Consider the following 22,031-nt stretch of genomic DNA (forward strand, 5'->3'; position numbering starts at 1 on the left):
TTAACAAAGATAGCAACAAAGGTGTTTGATGTTGCCTCCTGAAACAATGAAACACGGTATCAGAAACGCCTTCTCGTCACACCTTATCGTACCCATTTTGCAGATGGCTAAATATGTTTGTATTCCGAGGGGACAAAACTTGACTGTACAGAATTCATCCTACTGCCTCTGAGGGGCATCCAGCCCTGATGCGGGCCCTGCCGTTTGCTCTACGCATGCATCTGTAATCAGATGGAGTTGGTTCAATATTTGTAGCAAATCCGAGTTTCATTTGTATTCTGCACACCTCTTCTCTCCCCTCTCCGTGTATGTACATCCAGAAAAGCTGCCTGCATATCCTTGTTTGGTTTTTGTTGTTTTGTTTTGTTGTTGTTGTTTTCCCCCAGGATGACAGATACTGTAACAATGACAGTAGATTAATATCTCCTTAATCAGCCAAATGAACATGACACACAAGGGTGACAGTTCAATTTGGTGCTAACAGATTGCGCCTATCAGAGCCCTTCCATTCCAACGGATGTTTATTTCTGGCAGAGATCATATGGTTCTGGGAGGACCCCAGCTCCCACCAGCTCATAGACACCCATTAAATACATCAAGTACCACATAGGTGTTACTCACCCGCCTGTCAGGACACTAGCTGCTTGGGAAATTAAATGAGCCTTGACACATGCAACGGAGAAACACTGTCACTTAGCCGGGCGAAGCGGCAGCATGTATTATTGACTACCCGCTGCTGCAGGTCCCTCTCTTTATTGCTTGCTATTTTTTGTTTGCTTGTGGACTGTTCGCTGCTGAAACATGGATCAGACACCGAGTCTGTCTCCTGGGGAGATGCGTAACGAAATGTAATGGGGAGGAAATGCAGACAGGGCAGTGGTTTAGGTAGAAGTGATATATTAAATCTTAGTCCCAGAACCGGCGGTGCTCAGAGTTTGTTTGCAGGTGGGATTTCAGGAGGATCTGGTTTCTAATTCTGAAATTCAATCCGCAGGCTCTAATTCAAATCTTTCTTTTCCTGCTTCCTGTGGCATTTCAGATGAAGTAGCCCCAGATACTGTACAAAGGAGCTGCAAGTCCTTCCGAAGGGCTGTCCCTGCTCCTGCCCTCGGCTTGGCCACGGTCCCTTCTCTCTTGTGCAGGCTTGTAACACAACACCTAAGCCTAGGAGGGCACCGCCATCAAGAAATCGAAGTAAAGCTTGGAATTTGTCAGGCTGCGCTGTGGTGTGACCGTAGTATCAGTGCTTGCAGCCCCAGCCCCAGCTGCCTGCCCAGCACCGTGCTTATTGTCGGCTGGGGCACCGGGGTGGGACGCTGCGTGCCAAGGCCTGGCATTGCTGCTGCTGTGTAAATCTGTCCTCAGCACTTACAGGTCCGATTCTGCAGCCCTCGCTGCTCCCCACGGGGCTGTAATTGAACGGGAGAGTTTTCGTTTGCTGGATGAACCCCAGTTATTTATTTTCACAGTGACTCACACCAGCCATCTGCCTGTTTTTGTTTAGACACCCTTGCAATGCCCTTCCCATATACGTGAAACTGCTAAATTTTGTGGAGTCCCACCCAAAAACAAATCGCATTTGTAGACCTCTGCAAACCTCGTCCACAGACAGGAACTGCTCCAGAGCTTAGCGGCAGGCTCATTTCATTACCTTCTGGTTTTCTTATGGAACTTGGTTGCACAACTCCCAGCAGTTTGCTTCAGAGAAGACAAGAGCCATCTTTATTTTTGAAAGATAAAATGCAAGTGAGTTTCAGCAAAAAGGGTTCCAAGACAAAATTAACAATAAATTACCCAAACAATGACATTAAAAGATATCCATATGATTGTAAGTATGAAGCCAAATCCTTCCAAAGGAAGGTTCTGTCATTTCCCACACTTGTTACAATTGCTGTCATACAAATATGTTTGGTATTTTTATCATTTTTTCCTTCTTATTACAGGTTTTGTCATAAGAATAACTCATCAAGGTTTTATGACTAATAAATTCTCTAAATTATAGTCCAAGGATGCATTACTTTAATTTTTTTCTCCGTATTCCGTATTTTAATTGCCTAGCTATTTCCCACTTGCCTTTTTTAATGACTCATTAGGCTTAAGGGGAAAGAATAGAATTTAGTCCACCTAAGATCTTGCATCAAGTTCTGGGCACCTTAGAAAGGAAGTGATATATGACGGGAGGAAAAATGTGACTTGTATGTCTCAGGAGAAGACTTTGGATTTTGAGTATGAAGGATCCTCAAAACCGACAAAATAAAAATACTCAAGAAAGCCCGAGGCCAGGAATCGATTATTAAAATTATTGGAACAGTTATTCCTAATAAGAAATGCATTCAAGAGGCATTTGTAAAGTATAGATACAGGCATAAGCTTTATGTGTAAGTAGGTCTACTGAGTTCATTGGAGAGTTCTGAAGCCTAAAATTAGGTGAGCCCGTAAGCACGCTGTGAAGCCAGGACAAGCAGAACTAGAGGGGACATTTTTGGTTACACGTCTCTTTGGGGACGGAGTACAGACAAGGGCAAACAGCAGCCCCATAGACAGCGCACCTGCTGGGCCTCTCTTCTGGAATAAAAGGGAAAAAAAGTGTTTTGAGTTTGATGAACCCCTGCCCATTCCAGCACTGCCGCATGCTATCAGAAACACGCTCCAGGATAACCTACCATGGTACCTGTGTAAGCCAAGAAGGCCCCAAAATGCCTCTCCAAATGCAACTGCAGGATCATTTTACCATCCTTCCCGTAAACACCCGTGTCTCACACACAGAACACAAGCCTGGCCTCGATTTTAAACATCAGAGAGATGTGAGCCCCAAGGAAAATATTAGCTGCCAATTCCAGCTGCGCAAAGTCTTTTCTTCTAGGTGGTCCTGGAGACCTTGTCTCCTGGATGGACCATGGCTGCTGTGATCCTCCTGCCTGGCTTGCGGGCCATGCCCCGCTGACATGCATGCACACCCCAGCACGCGTGTGCCGAATAAATTGCAACAGCTTCTGCTGACATGTTGGCAGGATGCTGACCTGGGAAACTCGCTCCTTTCTCTACCTTGTTGTTAAATTGGTCCCAGATTTTTATGGGCCATCGCTGGCACAGATTTCTTCTCTGAGCATTTGGGTTTCAATATGAGGCCCCGCTTTGGGGCAGAGCAAAGCCCTCGGCCTCCCGTTGCGTTTGCCAGGTGGGCACCACGGTGCCACAGCCGCGAGAAGGGCCCAGGGGGGTGAGCCCCTGCCCCACCACTGCCTCTTCCTCCTCATCTTTTCTTCACTGCGAGGGCACTGCCAAGCCCGAGCCCAGGGCGAGGAACGCTTCCTGTTATTGTCTTGCAGGTTTCGGAGGAGGGACACCTGACCTTGGCATTTTCCCAGTGGGACGTTGCTGCCATGGGCTCTCCTGCTCGACCTTTTCCAGCGCCACACAATGGCCGTGCAGGGAGCTTCAGTCTCCATTGCACTGTACAGCTCAGAGAGGACTTCTCACCTTTGAAATTCACAGAAGTGCTGGCTAACTGCCCCATTTACAACCTGGAAAGGCAGTTGCTTGGCAGAGCAGTGCCTGTATTTTCAATACCAAGCTAACTGGAGCAGGAGAGCGACTGCCAGAGAAGCGGTTCCTGTGCCTGTCAGCACGATGCCCTTCTTCACTGCGCTGAGGTACTCTCTACCTTCTCTGTTCTATTCTGTAAAAGTCATCTGTTAGCGTAAACAATCACGATCATCAACGTTTGAAACTTGCAGATTGAGCCAGTCACAGAGAGCAAACTGAAGGCCCAAACGTGATGGCTGCTTCCACGCTCAGCAGCGAGGGGCAGCGTGGGGAGCTCAGCCTGCAGAGCAGCAGGCCTCAGGTGGCGAGGCAGCGAGCACCCGAGATGGAGGGACACACCTGAGTGTAATGCTGGGTAACGAAATGCATTTGAGGAAGTGGGATAGCTGCTAATGGGCAGAGTTAAATCCCCGGCACCGACAGCCAGACGTTGTTTGCTGCATGGCTGTGGCAGGGATTTGGCTGAGCTGTGCTGGGCCTCCTGCGAGCACACGAGGTTTGCCCGTGGTGCTGTATGGAGAGGCCATCTCGTGACGTGTGTGGGCCCGAACATGACAGAAGAGCTCAGCTGCTGTGCTCTTGTCCCGCTTAGTTAGGGGCTGGTGGTTTAATTTTGCTTTAGGCAGACCTAAAGAGCGAGTTGAAGGCCCATTGACTGCATGCTAACAAAAGCAGGAAAATACAGCTCTACGGTAGCGACTACCACACAAATCTCTCTAGAGGGAGGCAGAGAGCTATTTCTACAGGAAGATTTGATAGTTTATGTGTGCAGCACAATCAGGAGCAACAGAAAAGCACTCTGTCAAGTGTGTTTCAGGTGGCAGCACAGGTTATGCTAGTGGCAAAGTCCTTAAATATTCACCTCCATCATCTGCTCAGCAGGATTTTTCTCTTGCAAAAGCTGCACAGCACTTTTCCTGCAATTGCAGCTCTCTGACCATAGCCCATCTTGTGCAGAACCAGGGGGTGCTTGCAGGGAACCAGCTCTGAACTGGGGGCTGCCTAATCAGGACTGGAAGTCATAACGAAGTAGCCTGGTCCTCGCGGCTGTGCTTCCAGGATGGCAGCTAATTATTTCAGAAATGTAAGTGTTATTCAAATGCACTTCCCAGCATTTTTCCTTCTTCTGCTGACCGCAAGCAGCTTGCTGCGAATGTCTTCTCGTGCATGTTCAGAGGTGTCACCGGGTGTCTACTTGGGTTTCATTCACAAAACCACAGATTTTGAAAATTGCTTTGTGTATTCAATGTGGGATACAATCCTGCCTGAAGCTGATGAAAAAATGTTTGTTAGCTTCAGCCTGGGGTTTCAGAAAATCTTCTTTTCCACTAAAACAGTTGTTTTTGTTTTCTTTTCTAAATCCTCAAATCCTAAACTCACACAACAATCTAGTCACTAAATTGGTTTTACTTAGTATCCAGATTTTTGACAGCACAACATGGTTTTGTACCTTTTGAAGTCTGTCTTTTTGAAAATTAGACTCAGAGAGCACGCAGCTCACTGCAACACGGCCGTTCCATATGCCCCATGCCCTGCAAACGCAGCCTCGCTTGTGGGTGCTGGAGCAGGTGGAATTGCTCTGGTGCTCTGAGCGAACAGAGCACGGGAAGTCCCGTGTGTGCAAATCCGAAATTCAGTTCACTGCCACGCACAGAAATCTGCCCCTCGCTAGCTGGGAAAAGGCCGTACTAGTACGCTGCGGGTCACACAAAGAAGTTTGCAGAAGCAGTGCCCCAAAGAGGTCTGAATGCAGGCTCAATTAAAGGACTGAAACATCTGTGTGTGTGTTTGCAGGCTGTGTTTTCTCTCTGATAACTCAAGTCATAATGTACATAAACTGCTTAAAACCGATTTCGTCACAGTTAAAATTGAATATGACGGTTACTCTAGAAAATATGGCCTATTTCCTTTTACTCGTTAGCTTTTAAAGGTGTTTTACAATTCAAATGAGCCATGCAATTAAAGGTGACGTTGCCAAAACTGGACAGACTAAAATTAGACATTCCTGCTGTGTGTTAGAGCTTGGCCCACATTTAGCTCACGCTGTCTTTGGGCTGTACCTGTCTGCTCCAATCTTATGAGTCAACAGGATACTGAAATGTTCCAGAATCCTGCTCTTTGTGTTTCTCTGTTCTTTCTGTCTTCTAGCATTATGCTGTCCTTCCTTCCCTTTATCGCATTTAATGCTCAAAACCACACTCATGGGCACACACTCGTGCACATACATGCACTCAGAGCAACATTTTAGCATGTTTGCATAGAGGACTAGGAAGCACTTCATTATTATTACACTTACCGACTTGACCACTATAAACCCATAATTAGAAACAATCCCTGAGTTTACAATCCTAATAGCAGGCAGCGGGGTGGCAGGCTGTTATCTGTGCTTCTTAGCTAATAAACCGAGGACCAAAGGGGAGCTTCAGCTGTGCTAGGTTCGGGCCACAGTCACTTACATGTGCTTTGATCTGTGTGGATTCAATGGAATACTTCAGTTACAAGGTTGTCTTGAGAAAGATGATATTCCCACCTGTGGGTGGGAGCCTGGAGCAGCGCAGAGGGTTTGGGGGATTTTGAGGAACACACAGGAGGTCACTGGCAGCAGCAGCAGTACCCAGAGCTCCCGACATCCTTCTAAAAAACCTATGCATTAATTAAATACATAATTATATGGTCCCTAAGTAATCAGTGACATGATTGCCATTAACATTTAACAATGCAAAGCGTTCTGCCACAGTTTGGGAACAATGTGTTAGTGTGGAGACTCCTGAAAATTCCTGTCATCAATAGCTTAAGGCAAATTAGAAAGTCAAGAGTGAGGGATATCTCCCTGAAAATGCCTGTTCTTTGAAAACAGGACGTGGCCACAGAAAAATTCTCCTTCATTTTGGGTGCAGCTCAATGCATTTAATAAAGACCGTCTTCAAGTCAGTGAAGTCTGTAAAGTCACGATTAACCACTCAGATTGGTTTCATATCAGTACAAGTGAACTGCCTGACATGATCATACTCCTTTATATCAGGTAAACAAGGAAAAATAATTATTTTCTTTGTGGGAGAGCAGGTTGGGTTTTAATCTTTATGGTTGTATACTGTGTGTGCACAAAGTTAACTTCAAAATCTGGCACAGAAATTATACTGAAATTCTGTGGGTGTGAATGGCGCTAGGAGCTTGAAGAACATACTATACGTGTATTTTAAGTCACCCAGTATAGCTCCCTGCCAAGACAAGATTATATTCTGCAATACATAAAAGTGTAGTGTTTGCATAGCACCTATAAGGTACTAGGTGCTTTACAATGTGCTGTGGAACTCCCGTGTTATAAAATAGTGTATAAATATGCTAGGAACTAGCTGTATTGCCTATCTTTTTTCCTAAATGCCTTTTGCCGTGTATCATTGGAGCCCTAAAGCCTGTCCCACGGAACATGCCATCTGATTCCAGGAGCAATGAACTTCAAAAAAAAAACGGGAAAAAAAAAAACAAAAAACCACCACAGTCACTTTTTAATGGCACCAGTTACAAGATCCAGGTCTTTTCACACCGGGCCAGTCATTTGAATCCAGACCAGGTTGGTAGTTATGTCTGCTGAGTGACCTATATGAAAAGAGTTCTTGGTTTCAATCCAGTTCCTAATGGAAAGATGCCCAAGCTGCTGAAACGAGCATCCCATCTGGCCGCGCCGCTAGCAGTGCGAGCACCGGGGCGAGCTGGGAACGTGCCATGGAGCCAGAGCCCGCGCCTCGCCCCCACGGGTGGTCTTCTTGGGTCAGGGCTGAAACACACTGGTGATGGTGACACGGGGTGGCTTGCGTTACTCCGTCTGCTGTACAGATACACGGAAAAACTCTTTCTCTGACTGTGTTTCAGTGGCACTGTTCCGACTTGCTTTAGAGGTTATTAGGTTCTTGCTGCAGAGTGAACACTTGAAAAACTTAAGGACCGCTCTCTGATGCCAGATTTGGCTCCAACCGTACAGGGCTTTTCTGTACAAGTAATTTCTGGAGTGAATGAGATAATTGTGGACTGCTACAGCAGTGCCAATATAACAGAAAGCAGAGTGCACATAACTTGGATTGAAGGTGATTTACCACTGGAGCCACCTCCTGGGCGACATGGTGGATCTCCATCTCTTGCAGCCTTTAGATCAAAACTGATGTTCCAGAAGAGATGCCACAACCCAGACAGTTGTTACGGGTTTGATGGAGATATTTCTGCGTGATGCATGACGTTCTTTGGTTTGTACTGTTCAAGAGGTCATCCTGAGTCATATTTTTGAGCTGGCCTTAAAATATGTGAATGTGGTGGCTGCTGCAGAAAGATTGACATGTGGCAATATTTACCCCAGAGATTTTATTGTCAGCACTAAAATGCCTTTCTGTTAATCCTTTAATAGCTGTCGGCTTCATATCTGAACTCGGAGCTCTCTCAAAGTCTGGGGTCAGCACATGCTCACGCTCTCCAAGCCCCTCCAGCAGCCGTGGCAGCGCGGACCCTGACACGACAAGCCAAGAGCTCCCGCAGCATCTCCCCCCACCTCTGCCATCGTGTCAGCAGGTACAAATATATTCCCTGGCAGAAAGACACATAAATCCCAACTGTCAAGAAACAAAGCAGTTTTTAAACTTTAACGAGCAGACTAATGGAAATAAAATACAAAGAAAAAGAAAAAAAAGGAGACTAAAATGTTTTTTTTTATTTTAGTATTCTGCAGGAAAAAGTGTGTACACTAAATAATAAATAAGCCACGCAATGTTTTTACAGCTTCTTTCATATGCGTGAATATTTAAAACATGCAAAAATGTGGAATAGGCATTTACTGAGGACAAAAGAAGAGAACTTATTTTATGTAGAGAGAGCAAGATGGGGAAAGCAGAGAGATGCATGTTTAATGGATTGGTGCTCGCAGAAGGGAGGTATTTCCAAGTGTATTTGTAGACAAACCAAGCTGACAAGTTAGCTTGGGGAAGACGTATTACAGCAGAATTGGGATTTTGTTGTGAGGGTGCTCGTTAGTGCAAACAGTGCCTGCTGGCTGGTGGCAGCCCAGCGGCCGGGTCCTCCAGCTACTCTGGAAGTCCTCAGCCCTGGTTTCTGATACCTGAGAGCTCCTTGTATGTAGCCAGCAAAAGATACACGACTTCTTTTCATACCTTTGTTATAATTGAAGCCAGAAGGGCCTCATTGCTGTGATCCTTGTGTTTTGTAGGAGGGAGAGGGAGAGCAGAGATGCAGGTACGGCCGCCTTGCCTAACGCAGACCAGAGAGGAGGAGTATTTCCTTCATCTTTGTAACAGGTACTGTGTGAAGGGCAATTGCAGCTGAGGAAAGAAAAGAATATTTTCACAGTAGTAAGGAGAGAGACAGCCTGGAGAAGCGTGGCACGTGAGGCTATCAAGGGCTTTCTCCATGGCTAGCTGGGCCATGCCTTTGTGTTTGGAAGTCGCTGAAACCAAAGAAAGAAAGGCCTGTTGCCATGACTGGCAGGGTCTCATTATTCACTATTCCATGGCTTATGGTTTAATGCTTGTTTAACTGGATTTTTTTTTTTCCCTGACTTTTGATTTCTTTTTGCCAACTTTATATTTTAATACATGTTTTTATGGAAATATTTATAGTGCACATGTTGCATATAAAACACCATCATAAAGCTTTTTTCCTTCAGCCCTGTTGAAATAAATGATGTTATTATTATAATAATTTCATAGGGTTATATCTGTTCGGTAATGAAAAAGACCTGTGGCTGCTTGAACCATCAACCCAGGCAGGTTTTACAGCTTTCTGTAGCTGCAGTGACCTCATGGAGCTGCTGGAACTTTTAAATACCCCGTTCCCCAGCCGAGGGGGGCACGCAGGGCAGAAGAAGCAGCTAGGAGGTACGGGACACTTGCATGCTGCCCTGCAGAGGGGTGAGCATTGGTTCAGTGCCTACATTGCAGAGACTTCGTGTCCACCACCAGCTTAGCAGACTTGCAGGTGTGTTTCTGAACAAGAATAGGTCTGAACGAATGTGGGCAGGCAGGCACACGATGCGTGTGTTGGTGCTTTTCTCTGCTGGGATGTAGGCTAGAAGGGGAGCAAGTATCAGACCAGAAAGATAAGGACTGTGTATGTGAACATCTGTTGGTATAGGCTTATGTACATGTGCATGCACGCATTCTCACAAGCTTTAATGATAAATTTAAAAAAGGCGAGGAAAACAACTGTAAAGTACGGTGGATTTACAGCAGATTTTAAAAATTAATACTCAAACATGAAAATGCTTTATACAAGAAAGAAACCTTTTAATAACTTCTCCGTCCTAGGAAAAAAAGAATAATGAATAATTCAGCTACCCACCAAGAAAACCGATTTGCTGAACAAGTGTAAAATAAATCTGAGGGAGAACTTGTCCAGATTCCCTAAATTAAGAACCTGGTTTGGGAATGATAAAAGTAAAGCTCGATATAGCATGAAAGTCTCTGTAATACTTTTGTTAGTAGTGTTATTTATTACCATTCATCTTATTTACTGCAGTAGAGCCAGGAGTGCCCCTGTTGTGACAGGTCCATCAGAAAGCCAGCGGAGGAGAGGGCTGAGCTCCAAACGCTTGTGACCCACCTGGCAGAAGGGGCAGAAGGAAGGGGCATCACGCTCAGGGTGGCAGTTCCTGATGTTGGAGTGGAAATGCACTAACACTGGCTTTAGATTGACTTTTGGTGCAAGAATAAAAAACATGGAGAGATAGACACTGAAACAGCACATTAATGCAGCACCTGTGACTCTCTGTAACTTGTCTGTGGTGTTATCCTGAAGACTTCACCGTGAGATTGCCTTCTATCTATGGGTACCCAGAAAGGTGAGCTTGAGGAAGAAGGCTGGCATTCTCTTATTTTGCTACAGATCACAGTTTGAAATACTTTGTGCCTGTGCACAGCCTCCCTCAGCAAAGTCACGCGTAAGCTGAAGTCACATGAAAAGCAGAGGGATTAAATCATATGCTGGGAGAGCTTTGCTAGTTAGAACTGGTTTGCCTGCAGAATAGGACCCAAATCTGATCTGTAAAGAAATAAATGCCTTAGTTATCCCGGAATAACCCCAAGACATAAGTCAGCAATGGGTCTTTAATACAGACTTCAACTTGCACTAGAGATTTTCAAAGAATTTCATAATCAATTGGTGGCATTTTAGAAGCAGCTACATCTGCAAAAACACCTGCTGGCTCCTATTTGTTATATCTGTGAGGGGGAGTAATGGTCAATGGCTGAAGCAAAGCTGACACCAAACTCCCAAGTAGGGAGGACAGTGGGGTGCCTCTGACAGATCAAGGTCATCATCCTTGGAAGCCCAATTCTCCCTTCCAGGAGAGGGTCTGTCCTTCTACTCCCAGTGATGCTCTGGAGCTTAGTTCCTAGCTGTGAGCGCATCACATCTGAGAAAAGCCACTTGAGAGGAAGACCTTGGAGACACCTTTGTCTGTAGCAAGGACTGCTGAAGGTTGGGCACGCTGTTCTGGAAATGGCACCGCTCTGGGCACTTCTTGTAGAAGGCCCCTGCTTTATGCACGCCGCCTTCTTTTCCACTTCTGTGGTGGGACTGAGCATAGGTGGGGTGTGTAGGAATTCCTGGTAGAAAGGACTAGTGTTTCCTTACTTGTCAGCTTGCTTCAGACACAAATTCATTTGCTGCCCCTGAAGCAACCCGGTCAAGGCTGTGTGGTCTGCTTGGAGGCCCAATCCTGTTTCTGATCCACGGGAGGTGCTCTGCATAGACTGAGCCCTTTCTCTGCCATGCTATAAAAGAGTTGGGCTTTGCGTACTGCGCTTTGGAATGAGCCCCTCGGAGGAACAGGCTCCATAAAGTTTTTATAACCCATATTTTATAAGGTATAGAGAGTTGGACGAAAGGAGTTTTTTTCATGTGTGTATGTGCATATGAATCAGAGCTAATGCACAGGTAATTCAGCCTGGCAAAGTAGGCTGGACCACAGTCCCAGTTTCTGTCTAAGCTGACCTCTAGGATGTGGATGAGAATAAAGTTGATGGGGAACAGTATGGCAGTGGTTAGAGACGTGATAAAAACTGATCACCTTCATAGCAGAAGAAAGAGCTCTCCTCCTGCTAGCCCCCATGTCCTCGAATAGTACAGTATGAGGGTTTTGCCAGGGAAGGACCAACCTTCTCTAGATTGCGTTTTGTGGGTTTGAAGAATTTCTTCTAAGTAATACTCAGAAAGTGACTGTTCCTTATGTATCAGTTTTTTAAACCTTAATGTAATTATGCAGCATGGTGTAGGCATATTAAGGCACTCCCTCTGTCATTGAGTGAGGGTGTGAAAGAGAAAACAACACAAGGGATTGCTTCTCTCTCTTTTTTTTTTTCCCCAAAATGAATATTTACTCCAGTAAAGCTCAGAAATTTTGTATCTTGTTGCATCTCTGAATACAGAAGTCCCTGTATTGAATGCTGAGCACATGAGACATTTATTTATGCATCTTTTTATCTCATGGACTCCACAGGAGCAAATCTTTCCATTCCCAACCCAGCCTTCTCGCAGAAGCGTGAAGGTCGTTCACACGGAGTGTGGGTAGGAGTTATGTCTGGGGCAAGAGGCTGAACCATGCGATGCTCTCAGCACAGTCTGGGCCTGGGCAAAGCTCTGTGGAACCTCATCAGTCTGTGCATGTTCTCAGCGATCCGCTCCACGTTCCAGGTTCTCTTGTAAAACACCAATTTTGGTTGTAGGACAGGAGCCCAGTGGTGACCACTGGTAAGAAACCTGGTCTGATTCGCATCGAAGCCCTCAGCTTAGTGCCAGCGTGAAGTAATCCCAAATTGGACCCCACACATTCATGACATTGCAAACACGGCCATTTGAAACGCTTTTAGAATCTGGGTTTTCGGCAGTCGTGTTCAACCTCAAAGGCTGGAAATGTCGGCAGTCTCTGCCACAAAGATGACCACAAGCCATTGGGGATCACTGGTGTCTAGCCACAGCAGGACGAGCAGGAGGCGCTGGCCCACTGCAGCGCCCTTTGCTCTCCCATGAGCACAAAACCTGTAAAAAGCTGCTCCTGGCTCAGGGTGGACTTCTGCTAGGGAAGCATTTCAGAAGGGTGTCTGCAGCAGTCCAGCTGCGAGACAGGGGAGAACTTGGTCGCAGTGTTTTGTAGTTAACAAAACAAAAACTAACGTTATTCTGCAACAGTAATTTAGACGTGGTCAAGGTTTTAGCAGTTGTAAGGAATATTACCTGCTATAAAGCCTGAATGGTGTTGAATTTACAAAAAGTGCCTGATGTAAAATCATACTGTCAGGAACAATTAGCCATGGTGCATAAAAAACCTCTTACAGAGATTACACTTCCCAGATTGTTTTACAGAGAAACTTTGTGTTAATGTTATGCTTTGAATGCCTTTTGCCGTGAAGCATTTAAGAAACAACAGTTTATAGTCTCAGATCTTTATGGTTTGGAAGAATGAACACTCCCCTCATGTTAGGCCAAATTGATGTTTTAAATTCAGGAGAAACCCCATCATGTTATAAAAAGGAGAGAATGTCCTAAGAAGAAAGTGGTCAAATCATTCCAAGATGTTATGGGTTTAAGGTTTTTTTTTAAGCATTTTTTTTTTCCTACGGAAAAATTTTCATGATCCTGGGCATATGGTCAAAAAACACAGAAGTGAGATATTTTTAGACAAGCACATTTGGGATAAAGTTACCCGCCCCAGCGTGCGCACGGGGACAACCTGGGCTGCCCGCAGCGATGCGGGCACCGTGCGGGAGGTGTGCCCGGCCAGTGCAGAAGGCGAGGGTGTGAGCATCCCCTGCTCCTCGCTTCGTGGCCTTTCTTTGCTCAGAGAGGCCGTGTGTGCTCTGGGAGCGCTGCCTGCCGTGGGGATGTGCGCACCGTCCTGGCACAGGGCTCGTGGTGCTCGGCAAGGCAGGGCTGAGGCCAAGCAAACTACAAAGAGCAGGATGGCTCCTCCTGCATGTCCTGCTCCAAGCCTTGATGCTACAGTGGGAAGGGGCTGAAGGACAGGGCTGTGGGCAGGTGAGGAAGCCCCCTGTTCTCCTGGCACCGAGGGCACCGCCACAAAGCCCAGCCCTCGCCCCCGGCCAGTAGTTTTGGGGTGCAGCCACAATTCATCCCCGCCAACGTCTGTGCATCGCTGGAGCCCACTCCTGCGGCTCAGGCTCACTTGAGTGATGCAGGATCCAACTTTGTAAGATCTGCCTGTAGTTTTTTTCCAGCCCTGTCAGCGCTGCAGAGCCAAGGCATCCCTGGCAGCTCGGGCTGGATTCTGTTTGGCCTCACGCATCATCACCAGGCTTGCCGGTTAATTCAGGCGGAGGGTGATGATGTGTGAGGCAGAAAAAGCACAGCCTGGCCTTCAGGTGCTGGGCACAGTCACCACAAAGGCAGGCAGGAAAATGCTGTTTCCATTTGTACACTTGAGTGAGCGTGACCTGGGAATCCTGGAGGCTGCAGCAGAGCCTGGACCACGGCGAGGCTGACAGCATGGCCACAGAGGCATTTGGATGGCTGAGAAACCTCTGTGGCAGCAGACTCGACTCTCTGCGGGCTGTGTGAGCACCGGCCTGGCACCGCAAGCCCAGGTGAGATCCCTGAGCAATGTTTTCAGCTCAGTTACACGTGGGACACCTCAGCACCCCTGCAGCCAGCACCCCACATGTCTGCTTCATGGCTGCGTGAGCCCACCCTTGTGTGGATGCCCCCGTGGGAGGCTGTTCTCTGGTTGTGTCCTCCTTAACGGGTTCCCTAGCTGCGATGGATGTACGACTATTTTTAGGAGTGGCCAGCAGCCGCCTGGCATTGGATCAATAGATGCATACCAAGATGAACTCTGCAGGGTATTTTCAGTTCCCACTGCCCCATATTAGGAGACGCAGGACCAAAATAACTGGAAAAGCCTATAGCCACGCAAAGAACACAACATAAATGCAGACCAGGAAACAGGCTGAGGTATGATCGTCAATAATGCTTAAAACTCACAGTCCACACAGTTTCTGGCAGGAATGAAAAAGCAAACCACACAAGATCCTGGAATATGTGTGCAGGTATGCACTGAGTTTATTCTGGCGCGAGCTGAAGTATGGCCCTAATAAAAAGTCCACATCTGACATTGTGTGCTGTTCTTTTGAACTGACACGGAGAAGGTTTATTGGGACGGTGACCAAGCTACATTAGGCCTTGGATTTGTAGATGACTAAGCCAGACATTGGTCTGCACATGAATTTTGGAAGGCTGATGGCATCACATGCAGTCACAGCGCTGCAAATATTCATGTGTACGAAACAAGACCAAGGTGAGGAATGCCGGGGAGACGACCTCGGGAGTCCGCTCATTCTTTGGCTTGTACGCTCAGGTTTGCACCTCCCAGAAGGAAGAGGAAGAGTGTGAGGAGGAAGACATATGCCCACAAGCTGGGAGAGAACGCCTCCTTTCTGTAAACGTGGTGTTTGGAGTGAGTCACGCTGCTCAGAAGGGCCAGGACTTGATCCAAAGCTGACTGAGATCAACAGCAGTCTTTCCACTAAATTTAGGGAAAGCTGGAGCCCTTGGACGAATGCTGACCTCTTGGGAAGAACACAGTGCCCCGGCAGTAGTACCGTAGATGCAGAAAACCAGCCCTAAGCTCCCTTGGAAATGCTACTGTTTGCTCCTTTTTTTTATTAATTCATGCACAGAACCTAAAAATCTCATCACAAAAGGCTTCACAAACAGATGGTTGTACTGTGCCCCCCCCCCCCCCACTCGTACTTGTTTGTAAAAACACATGTAAAACAAGAAGTCAGATGTGAGTTAGGCACTCTGCCTCTTAGCTGGGACTCCTCCCGAGTCCAACAGGAGTGCCAGGAGAGCTTCTTTCAACTTCAGATTATGTGATATATTAGTTTGGTCTCAGAAGACACAGTGCTTCCTTATTTATGTAGCTTTGATCTAAAAAGCTGTTTATTTATGTTTTATTGAACTATAAAACATCCAGTAAACATGCCTTATGTTTTTATTATGTTCTACATGGACTCTGTCATGAAAATGTCAAGGAAAAATAATGAAGATCTTTATTGTGTTGCTGCTGGTGTCTTCCTTTGGAAGTTCCTACGCTTTGCGTTTCTGTTCAGATGACTGTAAAATTCATAAGGCCTGCAGATGTCTTGCCTGCTGAGCATCTGGAGGAGAAGGAAGTTTTTCCTTATGGAGTCCCAATGGATGCACTACTGGGGGCATTATCAGAAAATAATCATTTGGCATTTCTCTTTGGATGCCACTTGATGGGATCTCTATCATAGCTGTCTGGAGGTATGAATTACGGTGGTGGGAGCTGCTTTCTGTGCTCAGCTGCTTGTGAGAAGACGCAGGATGCGCTCTGTGCTTGCACCGTCCCACAGCAGCCAGCAAACTACCAGGAAAACCTGATCAAGGCCCGGGGCACGGGCTCTCAGCCTTAAAGCTGCAGCGTTAATTCCTGCAGTGTCCTTGGGTAAGGACTTCCAGGTTTTTAGAGAATCGGTAATATCCTCAATTATGTAACAGTGCTTCCTCCCGGCTTACAGCGTTCCCAACATTGTTTTAAAAGAGCCAAGGTAGAAATTTGTCGTCCAAGGGAGCAGAGAAGGAGCACGGCCCCCGCTGATCAGCCAGGGGCAGGCCCAGGTGAGCTGCAGGTGTGTGCTGACGGGGGCTCCCCTGTAGCAGGCTGCCGCTGGCCCTCCCTCCACCTAAAGCTCTTCAGGCCATGGAGGCTCCGTGCTCCTGGACGCTCTCTGGTACGTTCAGGCCTTTCCAAAAGAACCTGAAGGGTTTTCCGGTCTCTCAGCTGCCAGGCCCTGCAGCGAGAGGGGCTTTGGGTACGGAAATGTTGCTGTGGGTGGTGGCTTGTGTGGGGAGGGTGCCCGAGCTGGGGCTGGGAAGCCTCCTGGTGCCTTTGCGCTGGTGGCCATGGGAAGGTGGGAGCTGTGGTGGTGTGGGGGCTCTGAAGGGCCTGTAGGAAGGCAGGGAGCCTGTGGATGTGCCCTTCTAGGCTGCGTGTAAGAGTCCCATGAGAAGTGTTATAAATGGCGTGTCAGGAGTTAGTGCGCTTCTTGTCTCTCTCACAAATCGATGTTAGGGTTTCTGTGCCCTTATTTCAGCAGGGTAGTGGTGGTTACTCCTCATCCCAGGCCCAAGCCAGCTGCTCCAAGAACAGAGCTTGAAGATAAGCAAGTCCTTGTAGTGGGAAATGAGTCCTTTTTCTGACGCTGCTTCTCACCGACTCTGTTTCTTATGTGTTGTTTTTTTTTCTTTTCCCTCTTAATGGTAGAATTCTTCTCTTCCTGCCTGACAGAAGACAGCAGCATGGTCGCTGGAGCCTTGTACCGCCGTTAGCTGAGCAGGTCAGTGCCCCGTGTGCGAGAGGAGAAGTGGGTTCTTTGAGGTGGGGAAGCCTGGAATGCTTCAGACTTACATGAGTATGATTCAGCATTTCAGAAGCATAATACCATGGCAGCCAGGATCTGGGCCTTGTGTTGATAGCTCTTTCTCTACAAAATGTGTTCTTCAATCCACTCTGAGACCCATGCGCACGAGTCCCGTCTGGGGGTCTGCAGCAGGAGCGATTCAGACATGTGAAAGTTTGCTTCCTTTCCATTTGAACGGAGAGCGAAAGGCTAATTCCATTTTACAGTCATCTTTGTACCAATATAGTTTGTATGTTGCATTTGACCTCCTGTAACAAGGTTAAACCACAAGGATCCCCTTGAGAAGTTGCTATTCATCTTTTATATGTGAAGATTTTCAAGTATAGAAAGGGGATAAACCTAATATGGTGTTTAATGGAAAAAAATTATGACACCAATAACACATCTGTGTCTGTAATTTCACAGGTTTTCTTTCTGTATATTTATATATGTATATATGTATAATTTAATATCAGCCTCAGGGTTGTGGTCTCACATGTCATCAGCTTGCAGGAAACTGGATCCTTGGACTAAGTATCAGATGAGTTGCTAATGTTTGGAAAAAAAGCAAAAAACATGCTTTGGGTCTCTGTTTTATGGCCGTTATTGAAGTAAGAATTTGTGATTGTAACCCGATGCTTGCTTCACCAACATGTTTTCATTATTGTCTGGATAATTGAAAGTCCAGGCAAATTTGGATGTTAGGAGATATTATACATGAAGGTCTCAGTGCTCAGCACAGCTGAATGTAGAGGTGGTTCAGATTAAGGATGAATGTTTCACCATTTTATGTGGGTTAGAGATTGTTTTATTCCCCACCAGCAGCAGTCCAGACACAGGCTGATTAACATGTACTTAGTTTACTTCCAGGGCTGCTTCTCCAGCACACCCAGGCTGTTGTGCATGAGCTCTCGCTCTGAGCAGAAGTGTAACTTCTCAGGCTGACTTGGCAGCAATTCAGAGTAAACTACTCACAACAATACAACGATGTATTTTATCTTACTCTGCAAGGAAATGACCAAACAAAAATGGGAGTCGAGTCTGAGCTAGGCTGCGTGTGTCTAAGGAGCAGGGGGGGTCTAGAGGTGGAACTGTGGGAAAACTGCTTGCAAAATTCCTTTTAAATGTGAGAATGACTATTGTTGCTGCTTGTTAGGGTGGAAATCCCTGAAATGTCTTATCTTTCCTGCTATGCGCAAGACGTTTCTGTAGAAAGAAGCTGCTAGATCTTCCCCAGCCTGCAAAAAGGAGTCTAAGCCTTTCTGTCTGTTTTGGGCCAGTCCTCGCAGAAGTTCGGCTTGTTTTTGTTTGTTTATGTGAAATGGGTGGTCCTGGTTCAGTTTGTGGGTTCCAGGGCTATAAAAAAGCCCAGAACCTTGGTTTGTTGGCAGGAGCTGACATTTGTTGAAAATCATCAGAGCCGAAAGGACAGATGATGGGGACGTAACCCAAAAGGTGGTCCTCTGTGTCAGCGAGACATGATGACAGGGGCACCTCTCTGCCATAGTCCAGGCCTATTCCTCTTCCGTGGGTAAACACATGATTTAAGTCCATAGGATTTATGGATCTAGCGGTTTCCCCACTACGTTAACTAAAAGTTGACATAGAAAAAGGTAAATGAGGTTTGTAAGCTAATCCCTATTAACTGGGCATAACTGGAAAATTAAACCAAACAAAAACTTTGGGTGGCTTTGAAAAACACCATGAGACTTTTCTGCCAGATTTCTGAATCCTTTAATTAGATGCACGTGTCTCCACTGACTAAAAACCAGGGCTCGATCTCTCATTAATCTTCACACACGAGGGGCAACCAGTTCAGTGCAGCGTTCTGCCACGGCACGAGCAGACACTGGACAACGTGACAGCAGAGCGGCTTATTGCTGACCCGCCGCTTGGGTAAAAAGCCTTTGAACAATTGGAAAAACCTAACTCCATATTTGAGTTCTGCAAGGAACTAATTACTTGCCTGGACTCTGCCCACATACCAGCTTCTACCCCCATAAATCCACCGAACAGCAGGCATCCATGAAAGTCCTCCACACTTCTTTTCTGAATCAGGCTCTTTATGTGTATCTCAACTTGCTTGTGGAAGATTCATGGCCCAAGCTGCCTTAAGTATTTTTGTTATGAATAGGAACCCTTAAACATTTCCTTCTCATTTAATTTATCATTTTTTTTAAGCTTTCAACACTGGGTGCAAGCTAGAAATAATGGGAGGCAAAGTTTGTCCCTGAGAAAAGGGCTTTAAAATAATAAAGCGTGCAGTGGGGAAGGAGAGGAACAAGGGAAATAAATTAGCTACTTGCGAGATGGGATGTTTTTTGTGTCGTGTGGTTTCTGCATTGCGTCCCGGTGTCTCTAAGTATTGACTTTATTCCGTGTTTGAGTTTGCTATTAGGCACAAACGAGAAAATGGCAAAAAGAGCAATGACAATTGGAGCAACTCTGTCCCGTGCTTGCTGCTGGCTTTGGGACGTGGAGGTGTGCAGAGGTCATTCCTCGCTGCCGGGACTTCTCATAAGGAAGACTGGTCAGAGATAAATGCAGCTCAGTAGTTCCACTTCTGCAAGGTTCTTGTTAATAATTAATTATTAAGCACTGGTGATTTATTTCCACTCGCACCAGTGTTTTTTCTCCATGTGGGCTGGGAAAGTTAAGGCTGTGTTTTGAATTAGGGGTTCAAACAAATCTGCTCAGCTCAAAAGGAAACAGAGTTGAAAACACTGACTTCCTCCTGGTCAGGCATCACAACAATAAACCTGTTGAGATTTCACTTGGAAATGGGTTGCGGATTTGCTAATAAGTTTAGTAAATCATTTTACAGCTGGATTTGTCCTTTAAGTTCATAACAGAATATGAAGTCTAATACTAGCAATAGCTCTAGAATTTAAACTAGAGCCATGTTTGGAATAAACGCTTTGTTTACTGCATCTTTAAAAGAATAAGGAAATTCAAATTAAATACAAAATAGGGTGTTCTGATCTATACAGAAATCCCTAAGAGTATGCAGTGAGGAATACCTATATAGTCATCAGACTTTCTATGAAAAAAAAAAAAAAGGATGAAATGCAAGTCCTGAGCAGTTGCTTCATGTGCAGCTTGGCCCTCATATACAATAACGGGCTACTTTTCTCAGCTGCTGAAAGCCCTTTTTTACAGGGGCAATTTGGTTAGATGTCTTTTCAAAGGGAAATTTTATCCACCTTGTTTTTGACTGCGTGCTGCGTATGTGTGGCATACGGACTTACAAATGTGCAAATCGCTACCAGAGTAAGAACGAACCTTACCATGAGCAAACGATATGGTGTGTGTGATGTAAATTTTCAGGAGTTTCACGTTTGGTCAAATCGCACTTTATAAAACGTCAGTGACAAACCTCGAGTTGTCTTTAGGTGGAGCAGTTCTCTTCCTGTTGCTGAGCTCACCTTGGTGTTTGCAAGCCGGCTCTTCTGCTGCTCGGACACTCGAGCGTCTCTGAGCTGAGTGCTGGGAATGAGGTGCCCGGATGAAATGTGGTTACCTTCCCAGAAGGCGAGGCTTATCACCTCCAGGGCTGCTCTGCTTTCCACTGACTCAGAAAGAGAGCATTTTTCACTGCCTGTTCCAAACCAGCCAGGGAGGTGGAAGACAGCCTATATAGTTTCATCTAATCTGATGCTGGAACTCGGAAAGCATTGCGTTGGTTAGCTGTGATTCAGAACGTTAACCACTAAATCAGTTAGAGGAATTTATAATTCATTTCAGCTATTGCAGGATTTAGTACAATAAGATCATTATTGCCTTGAGATATCCTTCAGGTCGTTAATTTAAATTAGAAATGCCTTCAAACAGGATATCACGCACAGCTCCTTCCATGGATTCTAGAGTTTAAGTTCAAGAAATACTTCCTGCCAGATATATTGCTTTTGCAAATGTGAGTCGCTGCTTCCCAGTTGTGTAATACCTGACTGTTTACAGTTCTCAAAGGTGGCATTGCATAAGTGGCACAAGTATTCTTAATTATGCTAATTACCGTTGCTGCTTTGTAAAGGACTGAATTCTTCTGTAATTGAATCGCTCTCCAACATTTTGTGGTGATTTTGGTGTCACAGGGGTGGGGTTTATGTTGATTGCACGACTCACTTCTAACTTACATGCTAGTGCTATAAAGCCAGGGGATCTCCAATATCAGTAGCAGCTCATTCCAGCTAGTTCGTAAGAATCGGCTGTGGTGGAAGGTGTTGGAGGAAAAATAACTGTGATTGCGTGGGTGAGGTGGACATCTGCTGCGGAATGCAGCTCCTGTAATAGGGGTACAAGGCCTGGGACTAGGGCCCTTCAACAGCAGGACATGGTGGTGTGAGGTGGCAAGGTGCTGGGGCTGAAGGAAGGGCCGGGGCCGAGCCAGATGTGATGGGACGAGCTGTGCATGAAGAAGGCAGAATGCCCCGATTGCCTGGGGCTGCGGGAGGCTTGCTGTGAAGGCAGCCCTCACAGCCAGGTGTTAGGCTGGACATAGCATGAAAACTGTGGGTAGAAATAATTTTCCAGAGTGAATCAATATGCCACCAGCCACCTTTAAAAGTAGTCTACAGTTTGAGCAATTGTTCTTTGAACAGAGTGGTCTTGAAATGGAAAGAGAACATCGAGATGTGGATATTACTGAGTTAGTTTTGTTTATCACCTCTTTAAGGGATTTTTTTTCTTTTTTACAGTGCTGTCATCAGCAGTTGATAATATTGCTGCTTTTGAATACATGTAAATTCTTTTTACACACCTGAGAACAGGACTTGTGTAAAGCCAGGGAAAAAACTTTTGTTAGTTTCTGCTCTGTGCATCTGATGATGGCTTCCTGAAAGGCACTAGGGATGTCTCCGGGAGCCCCTGTTGCCTTTGGAGGAGTATTGTAAGGGCTTTAGGGGGGAAAAGCAAAATACTGGGATTCTTCCATTCAAACCGTTGATCAGCTGGTAGTAGCTCTCTCCGTGTGGTGGGGATGCTTTTGCTGCACGATGAGCCAAGGACTTGCACGTGCAGATCACTCTTCTGTGTCTCCAACTTGCTCGA

The 22,031-nt window shown here is 46.1% G+C and overlaps 1 long non-coding RNA gene across 6 annotated transcripts in view; it reads left to right on the forward strand.

The window, feature by feature from the left end:
* The window catches only part of LOC136786873 (uncharacterized), a 135,294-nt gene that overhangs the window by 60,425 nt on the left and 52,838 nt on the right, over window positions 1-22,031 (forward strand). For 5 of the 6 annotated variants that reach the window (XR_010826394.1, XR_010826393.1, XR_010826395.1 and 2 more), the window contains 4 exons: window positions 3,330-3,653; window positions 7,943-8,103; window positions 8,756-8,843; window positions 16,850-16,922. This is a non-coding gene — a long non-coding RNA (uncharacterized lncRNA). Of the gene's footprint in view, window positions 1-3,329; window positions 3,654-7,942; window positions 8,104-8,755; window positions 8,844-16,849; window positions 16,923-17,008; window positions 21,286-22,031 lie in introns of those variants that run through there. The other variant, XR_010826397.1, reaches the window with a different exon arrangement.

This window comes from Anser cygnoides, chromosome 23 (genome assembly GCF_040182565.1).
Source record: "Anser cygnoides isolate HZ-2024a breed goose chromosome 23, Taihu_goose_T2T_genome, whole genome shotgun sequence".
In the NCBI taxonomy this organism is placed as follows: domain Eukaryota; kingdom Metazoa; phylum Chordata; class Aves; order Anseriformes; family Anatidae; genus Anser; species Anser cygnoides.